Genomic DNA, 9,309 nt, shown 5'->3' with positions numbered 1-9,309 from the left:
GCCTGAACGTGTGTGCACGTGTGCGTGGCTGTACGTGAGTGAGCCTGAACGTGTGTGCACGTGTGCGTGGCTGTACGTGAGTGTGCCTGAACGTGTGTGCACGTGTGCGTGGCTGTACGTGAGTGAGCCTGAACGTTGTGTGTACTGTGTGCATGGCTGTACGTGAGTGTGCCTGAACGTGTGTGCACGTGTGCGTGGCTGTACGTGAGTGAGCCTGAACGTGTGTGCACGTGTGCGTGGCTGTACGTGAGTGTGCCTGAACGTGTGTGCACGTGTGCGTGGCTGTACGTGAGTGAACCTGAACGTGTGTGCACGTGTGCGTGGCTGTACGTGAGTGTGCCTGAACGTGTGTGCACGTGTGTGTGGCTGTACGTGAGTGTGTGTGAACGTGTGTGCGTGTGTGGCTGTACGTGAGTGAGCACTGCTGTGGCGGTGTGTGCAGATGTGCAGATAGGGCAGGCAGGCAACACCCCAACAAGCAGCTTGGAGTCAGCGTGGCCTGGTTTCTGTGTGTGATTCGATGGTGCACGGCCAGGAGAAAAACACACCCAAAGGCCTCAGCCCGCTGTGGTCCCCAAGCCGCCGTGGGTGGGCTCGGCTGTCTTCGATGCTCCATCGAGGCAGATGGGGTTCCCTTGTCCCTCCTTCCCGAGCCTCCGTAGCACCCCTCACCTCGGCCCACGCCGAGGTGTCCTGGGAGGGGGGCCGTGGAAGGGGACGTGCTGCCCCCACCGAGGGAGCGTGTGCACAGCAGTTGCTGTGTGGGTTACGACTGAGGACCCGGGGGCAGGTTTCTGGCTCTTCTCAGGGCCACGTGTCTCCCAGAAGAGGGAGAATCCGTCCACTCCACCCCTGTTCTGTCTACAGCGGACTTCCCATCAGTTATGACATGGTCACTCTGTAAACCATTCCCCAGGGTTGGATTTGCCGTGGGTTTGTGAGCCCGTCCTGTTCCGTCTCTCTGTCTCCGGTCGGAGTCTCCGTTCACGTCCACTTACCCAGGCCTCGAGGCTCTTGTAAGCGACTGGCCACAGCACAGCCTTTTTGTGTTGTTGCACGCGGGTTATGAAGTTTTCCAACGAGCAATTTTCCACTTTGCTTCACAAGTCTGTCCCCAGGCACGCAGTCCCACTGCTCAGGTCTTTTGCGGAGAGCCTCTGGCAACGCCAGCCGCACACCGCTGCAGACTGAGCCAGCTTGGGGCTGCGGGGGGCCATCAGCGTGCAGGGTGACACGGGAACAGGATGGCAGCCGAACCTCAGCCTGGGAAGGGATCCTGAGGATGGATGGATGTGGGCTCCAGGAGTCCCGGGGGTGGGAGAAGCTGGCCAGGGTCCTCTGAGAGCGGTGCTGTTAGACCCCAAAGCAGCAAGCTGGCGTGGGACCCAGGTCACTTGGGAGGGGCTTCGTGGCAGGTTGCCAGGCATTGTCCCTGCTTAGGAGCTCTCCCCTCACACCCCCGGACACGAAGCATGCAGCAGCCCCCCGACACCAGGGCACCAGCTGAACCTCCCAGACCCCAGCCGGCTCAGACCACCTGCCTCTCCCGCGTCCTGTGCTCACAGAGCATAGACCCGTAGACAGCACTAGAGTGGCCCACACGGCCCCTCCCCTGGCTGGAGCTCTAGGCCGGACCACCTCAGAGGCCCAGACCCCCCTCATCGGGTCAGGAGGAACAGTCGTCGCCGGGCCCCTGGCGCCCTCCTAGGAGGGGTGGGACTGGCTGGCTTCCTGACCTGCGTACTCTTCCAAGCCAGCTGGCGGCTTTGTGCTTCCGAGAGGAAAAAAAGCCTGGAAAGAAACACCAAAATGTTTAATTGTCTCTGAAAAATGCTAAAACCAGTAAAATGGGTTTTTCTCTTTCCCCTTTATGGTATTTTACACATAACAAACTACGTCTTGTAACAGACCTGCAGCAGATGCATAATCAAAAAAGTTAAAATTTTGTAAATTAAGTTTAAAAAATTCAATTGTGTGTCCTTGGACCTCCATCTAACCTTTTTTGAACGAGTATTTAATAAGCATCAGGACACCCCGTGGCCCCGCAGGCCGGGCCCCAGGCCAGCCCCGGAGGGACGGGGACCCGCAGAGCAGGCCAGCTGCTGGGGTTTGGGGTGAACGGGAGCAGCTGCTGACGGGGGGACGAAAACACCCTTGACCCCCATTGGAAGACGGTGTGTTTGCACACTGGCCCACTTAACATTTGTTTGTAATCCCAAGACCAGCACCTGCTTTCCTGGCCACTTGAAGACAGGTGAAGGCTTGCGCGCCCCCAGCTGAGGCAGAATTGGTGAGGCCCTGCCTCCGAGACCCGAGGATGGGGGGGTGGGCACAGAGGGCAAACGGCTCCCGCTCGGCAGCCAGAGGCACGGGTGCGAACCCCCACTCCGGCACCTAGTGGCCTCATGCAAGCTCATGCCCCACTTCTGAGCCTCGTTTCCTCTTTTGTCAAGTAGTCTACCAGAATGAATTGTGTTTTGATCGCAGGGTTACTATCTCCTTAAAGTGTGCGAGCGCGTGCGTGGAGCCTGCATGCACTTCCTCTAAGGGCAACGGCTCAGTGTTAGCTAACTCAGTATTTGTGGCGACTTGGTCCCACCGTGAATAACAGGGATTAACCCTATTCTGGGATTAGAGAGTAGCTATGGTTACACAACTCCGTGAATATAGTAAAAGCCACCGAGCTGTACTTCAACACACACCCGTTTTGATACAAATGATGTCTCAATAAGGGCGTGGTTTACAAAGTGAGCCGAGATGAAATTCAGAATTGCAGTGGCCCATATTTATTACATATTTCAATGTATTAACAAAAAACGTTCCCACAAAGAAATCCCCAGGGTCTGGTGGTTTCACTGGCAAACTCTCTCAAACATCCAAGGAAGGAAGAACGACATGACACAAAGCCTTCCAGAAAATAGGTTAGAAGAGGACATTTTCCCTCATTTGTGAGGACAGGATAACTCTGGCACCAAAGTTGGACAAACACATTACAAAAAAGCGGATCAGTTGAATCTGAACTTTATATGGGGATGCTAAGCACATGGGATCTAAAAAGCAACAATCTTGGAAAAGAACAAAGTTGAAGGACTCACACAGCCTGACCTCAAGACCTCCCTGGAGCTGCAGGATGGAGACGGCAGGGGGCCCGCGCACGGCCCACGCGTAGACCCAGAGGCCCCGGAGGGGAGCTCAGGTGCAGGTGCACACGCACACTGTCACAGGGTCCCAAGAAAGTCCCCGGAGCAATCCAGTGGGGGAAAGTCTTTGCAACAAAGAGTGCTAGAATTAGTCTATGAATTAATTTGTTTTTACTTAAAAAAAAAAAAAAAAAAGCCAGCACGGAGTGTTGGGCTGGGCTTGGCAGTGGTGCGGGAAGGACTAAGTCCTAAATACACATCTGTTCACACGGTGATGGCGGGGGTCGGGAACCCAGGGCGCTCCTACCTTTGGGGCCCATCTGTGGTTTCCAAGTGGCCCCAGCATCACCGGGTAAAACGGAGGCACAGAGAAGTGCGATGAGCACACGACCCGGGAAGGGACCACAGTCCCTCCCCACTTGTCACGGCTCGAGGGGAGGGAAGCTGGGAAGCGTGGAGAAGCCTCTAGCTCGGCGTGTGCCCCTGACATGGGACTCTGGCACGCCGGCCTCTGAGGGTGCTGGCGGGNGGCGGGGGGGGGGGCGGGGGGGGGCTCTTCGGAAGCGCCCGTTCCCCGTTACTACCAGAGACACAAACTCCTGTTTTCAGTCAGTGGTAGGCACCTTGCTCTCGGCCGAAAGTTCTGACATGGAATGTGAGGCCAGCCCTGTGGCGGCAAACAGGTTCTGGAAGGAGCAGAAAGGGGAAGAAGAAAGAAGAGGAAGGAATCAGGACAAGGCAGGGCCTGCAGGCCAGGCCCTCAGCTTGCGGCTCCCGGCGCACACCAGGCGGGGCCAGCGGTCTTCCGTCTCCCTGAGGAGAGGATGCCAGAGCCACGTTTGGAAAGCTCAGTTACGGGGAGTCACCATGGTGAGGAGGGGTCTCCACGGGGTCCTGGCCTCAGTGCAGGGGCGCATGGGCTCGGGTTCCCGCGCCCCGGCCACAGCCGCCACCTCCAGCGGGCTTCCCCGCACCTGTGCCGGGCCCCTGGCCGCTTCTGGCCCAGCCGATGGGCTTTCCTCCCCGCCCCAGCCCCTGAGCCTCAGCGACGTCCCTGCTCCCACCTGAGCCGGAGCTCTGGAAGGGCGGGCAGCTCCTGAAGGGTTCATGCAAGAAGGTGGCATGGGGGGGCGCCTGGGTGGCACAGCGGTTAAGCGCCTGCCTGCAGCTCAGGGCGTGATCCCGGCGTTATGGGATCGAGCCCCACATCAGGCTCCTCTGCTATGAGCCTTCTTCTTCCTCTCCCACTCCCCCTGCTTGTGTTCCCTCTCTCGCTGGCTGTCTCTCTCTGTCGAATAAATAAAATCTTAAAAAAAAAAAAAAGAAGGTGGCATGGGGGGGGCACTCAGGTAAGCGCCCAGGTCTTGATCTCGGGGTCCTGAGGTCAAGCCCCACGTTGGGCTCCATGCTGGCGTGGTGCCTACTTAATAAATAAAATAAATTAAGAAAAGTAAAATAAAATAATAAATTCGAAGCTTAAAGCCACACAGAGTGGCCTCAGGCCCCTAACCTCTCCCCCTCTTCCCCGTGCCTCGGAGAAAGGAGCAAAAGCCCCAAAATGCACAGCTTTGGGAGGCCCCCCCCAGGAGGCACTGCACCCCCTCCTGTAAGGGCAGCCGTCCCTCCCGCCTCTCCCTCCCCTTCTTCCTGCTTGCCACCTTTCCTCTTCCCTCCTTTCCTTTCCTCCTTGGTTTTTCTTTCTTCGAAGTTGTGCCAAGAATCACTTCCTCACCCTCCCCCGTTCGGGCCAGGTCCCCCCTCTTTTTCACACACTTGCTCCTTGTAGTTCTGTCCTCCGCTCCCCACCCCTCCTGGAAACTCTCCACGTGTCTCAGGATCTGTGTGTTTGTGTTCTTGCAAAGTGTGTGTCATATTTTTTTAAAAAGGTTTTATTGATTAGAGAGAGCGAGAGGCAGAGGGATACGCAGGCTCCCTGAGCAGGGAGCCCGATGCGGGACTCGATCTCAGCACCCTGGGATCACGCCCTGAGCCCGAGGCAGACGCGTCCCGATGGAGCCCGCAGGCGCCCCAGCGAGTCGTTTTGTAGGCAGACATCTCAGTGCTTACGGTCTGCGCGGTGTGTCTTTCCTTTCCGTCCGCCCGTGGGGATTGTGAGGTGTCTGTAGACAGAGTGTGCTCTTGCTTCTGTGCTCGGCGTCCCGATCTCTGCCTCGGACGTGTGTGGTCCGGTCACGTCTCATGTCGCTGTTGGTCTAGCTGGGTCCAAGTTCCCCAGTCAGCCCTGTTTTCTATTTGTTCTTTCTGCTTTTTGTTCTATTGCTCCTTGCCCACGTTCCCTGGGGCAGGGCTGGCAAGCAAGCAGCTTTAATGCTTTACTTCATTTCCTTGTCTGGCTTCTTCGCCACGGGTCTAAGAAGTATTTCGTTGGCATGGCGTGGTTAACAATATGCGTCCTGAATTTATCAAAATTGGTTTGGGGTCAATATTAACCACTTGGCAAATGTACTAACTTTGCAAGGGTAGAATTTCTTTTACCCTCATTATCCTTTGGGCTGTTGTTTTCCTTTGTACTTTTATATATGCCACGTCACAAGGATGTGTTTTAAAATATTTATTTACCTATCTCTACACCCAGCGTGGGGCTCAAACTCACAACCCTGAGCTCAAGAGTCGCTTCCTCCCCCAACTGAGCCGGTTTTATTTTAAAGAGTCAAGCGTTTCTAAAGGAATTTTTGACAAGAAAAATTGTACCGAGTATTTTCCAACGTACTTATTATTTCCAACATTCTTCCTTCCTTCTAGTAGCTGCAAGGAATCATCTGGAATCATTTCTCTTCAAGATAAAGACCACCCTTTAGCTTTCTTACCGTACAGGTCTACTGACGACAGAGTCTCTCAGCTTCTGTTGACCTGGAAATGTCATCTCTACACCCAGCGTGGGGCTCAAGCTCACAACCCCGAGATCAAGACTCGCGTGCTCCACTGACTGAGTCTGCCGGGCACCCCTCACCTCATTGTTGAGAGATGTTTTTGCTGCATCTAGAATTTCTGGATGGACAGATTTTTTTTTTTTCTTTTAGCACTTTGGAGATGTCATTTCGCTGCCTCCTGGCCTCCTGGTTGGCTTATGAGGAGGTGACGTTCATGCTCCCACTTCCCTGTGGGCAATGAGTGCTCCTTCTTGGGCCTCTTTCGATGTCCTCCTTTTATCTTTGGGTTAATCAGATTGATAATGATGCACTTTGATGTCATTCTTTTTATACTTATCCCTCTTGGGGTTCGGTGAGCTCTGGGGTCTGTATGTTGATTATCTTAATCAAATTTTGGGGAGTTTGGGGGCATTAGTTCTTCAGGTATTCTTCAGCTCTCTTCTCATTTTCTTCTGCTGGGACGTCAGTTACCCGCATGTTAGACCATTTATCTGACCCTCCCCTTAGCCAGCGGACCCTTGAGGGTCTATTCATTTTTCTTTGGTGTTTTGTTCTCTTTCTTCGGATTGTATCATTTCTATTGATCTGCCTTCAAGTTCAAAGACTGTTTTCTGACACCTACAATTTGCTGTTAAACCTACCCAGCGAATTTCTTTTATTGTGCTTTTAAAGTCACAATTTCCATTTGATTCTTTTTTATAGTTTCTGTTTCTATGATAAAATTTTCTGTTTACTCATCAAAATGTTATTTTCCTTTAATTTTTTGAACACATTTATAATAGGTCCTTTAAAGTCTTGTTTAGTAATTCAAGACAATTTTTGTTTTAGGTGGCTGCTTTTTCCTCGACTCTGGGTGACGTTTTTCTGTTTCTTGTCATTCCTAGAAATTTTTCATTGCGTACTGGATATTACAGACGATACGCTATAGACAGTCTGGATTTTGTTATCTTCCTCTGAAGAGTGTTGGATCTTGTTCCGGTCAGCAGTTCAGTCACTGACCAATCATTTCGAACTTGTTTAGGTTTGTTTTGTGCTTTACTAGGGCTATCTGCAGAAAACTTCTGGTGTTTCCCTGGGCCCTCTAACTTTACTGGGACTCAGCCTCCTAACTGTCTCCCCTGTGTATTTTATTAGGGTTTTCGAGAGAGAAGCAAGAGCGAGCCTACCTCTGGTGGCCCTGACTCATAGAGACTTTCCAGGTCATAGCTGGATGCCCAGTGTTGATGAGCTGTGTCCACTGTGGCTGGGCCAGAGCTCCCAGGTCTCCAGCACCGGGCCATGGCTGCTGCTCTGTTCTGTCCTGAACCACTCTTGGGTGACGTCATCCTGCACGTGTTCAGCCAATCCTCAGCCATGGACTAGAAAGGAACCAGGAGGAGACCACACACAGACTTCCGGGCACAGCTCCCTCTTCCCCTGCAGAGTCCAGCCCCTTCAGCTGCCTCAGACCCCGACCCGCCTTGGCCATCCGGCAGGACCACGTGTTCTGCTTGGATCCTGGCTTCCTGCCCCTCAGGAGACGTGTTAGCCCAGGCAGAGCATCTGTGGGTCTAACCTCAGGGGTTTCTATCTGCCAAGGACGGAAGTCTTGTGCTGCCTATCACCATTTCCAGAACACAATTACTGGGTATATTTGTCAGGCTGCACAGTTATTCACAATGGGAAGGCTAGTCTGGGAGCCGGTGAAAACATCACCACGGGAAGCAAATGTGCATGATTTTTAGTCTATGGGGAGGACAGTGTGTTGTAAATCTCGGTCTGTTTTCACTTGTTCCGCTCTGATCCAAGGGCCAAGTTATGATTTCTCCTGAGGAAGCACTAGCTGGTGGAAGGGTCTAGTGCGGTCTAAGAAGACAGAAGTTTATCTAAGCTGGGCCAGCTCCCCAGGGGGTGGTCGGACTCCGCAGACACACCGTAAGGCTGGAGGAAGGGACCGTCCTCTCCAGGCACAGAGAGAGGCCAAGGTGGGAGAATCCAGTGACTTGGCCTATGGACAAGAAACCCCTAGAAAACTCACCCCAGAAAGTTACCCTGGAGGGGCGCCTGGGTGGCACAGCGGTTAAGCGTCTGCCTTCGGCTCAGGGCGTGATCCCACAGTCCTGGGATCGAGCCCCACATCAGGCTCCTCCACTATGAGCCTGCTTCTTCCTCTCCCGCTCCCCCTGCCTGTGTTCCCTCTCTCGCTGGCTGTCTCTATCTCTGTCAAATAAATAAATAAAATCTTCTAAAAAAATGTTAATATGACTGTTCTCCATTTAAAAAAAAAAAAAAAAAAAGAAAAGAAAGTTACCCTGGACCCAATAGCTGGGCCCTCAGCTTCCAGACTCAGTGTTTGGGGCCTTGTGCCTGCAGGCTGCGGTCAACTCCCAAAGGGTGCGGCAACAGGCACAGGGAGGCGGCTCGCAGGCAGGAAGCTTGATGCCCCCTCCCTAGCTCGGCATCCCTGCCCCCCGACCTAGGCCTAATCCTGGGAGTAGCCGAGTCGGCTTTTCCCAGGGGCATTGCCTTACACTCACCTACACAGAGCCTTTGTGCCTCAGGCTAGCTCGGGAAAGAGCTTACTAGGCTCTTGGCAAAGCAGACCTGCCGNGGCCCCCCCACCTAGGCCTAATCCTGGGAGTAGCCGAGTCGGCTTTTCCCAGGGGCATTGCCTTACACTCACCCACACAGAGCCTTTGTGCCTCAGGCTAGCTCGGGAAAGAGCTTACTAGGCTCTTGGCAAAGCAGACCTGCCAGCAGGCCCTCTCCCGACACCTTACCCCTTCTGCTATCACCCCATAATGTTGGGAGCGGGGGCTTCAGTCCTTTTCCCACCAGAGAAGTTGTCAGCTGACGGCAGGCTCAGTCCCAAAGACCCAGGAGCTTCCAGGAAGGGGCCGCTGCCCAATAACCCTGATACCCAAGGTCTCCCTGGAATTCTGCAAGCCCTGGCTCCAGGCTGTGAAGCAGGCGGCTTCTGAGACGGACGAGACCCACCCCCGGAGTGGGGCCAGGGGCCTTCAGGAGATGGTGCAGGCAGGCAGGGGTGGGAGTGCCCAAGCGGGACCCGGAACCTCCACCGTGGCTCTGGCCTCCGCGCCCCACAAGCTCAGCCAGGGCGGGCGGAACCCCTCCGCACACGTCCGGTGCTCTCCCTCTGAGGCTCGGGCCCCGGCGGCTGCCGCGGGTGAAGAAAAGAATCGACAAGCTGTGGTTTGCGGCTGCCAACCATGGCAGCGTGTCCCACGCGGCCTGATGAAGGCAGCATGCAGGGACTGGCTCCCAGGTTCTCAAAGGAA

At 54.4% G+C, this 9,309-nt stretch overlaps 1 long non-coding RNA gene across 2 annotated transcripts; it reads left to right on the top strand.

Annotated features, from left to right (window-relative positions):
* Positions 1 to 3,750: 3,750 nt before the first annotated feature.
* On the top strand, positions 3,751 to 8,186 carry LOC117795682. Of its 2 annotated transcripts, XR_004619782.1 has the most exons (4): positions 3,758 to 4,010; positions 5,904 to 6,236; positions 6,916 to 7,052; positions 7,166 to 8,186. It is a non-coding gene; the product is annotated as an uncharacterized LOC117795682 (long non-coding RNA). The 2 variants fall into 2 exon arrangements; XR_004619781.1 differs by having other exon boundaries at positions 3,751 to 4,010; positions 5,904 to 7,052.
* The last annotated feature ends 1,123 nt before the right edge of the window (positions 8,187 to 9,309 follow it).

Source organism: Ailuropoda melanoleuca, chromosome 13 (genome assembly GCF_002007445.2).
Source record: "Ailuropoda melanoleuca isolate Jingjing chromosome 13, ASM200744v2, whole genome shotgun sequence".
NCBI classification, from domain to species: domain Eukaryota; kingdom Metazoa; phylum Chordata; class Mammalia; order Carnivora; family Ursidae; genus Ailuropoda; species Ailuropoda melanoleuca.
This window is presented reverse-complemented; position numbering and strand designations above follow the sequence as displayed.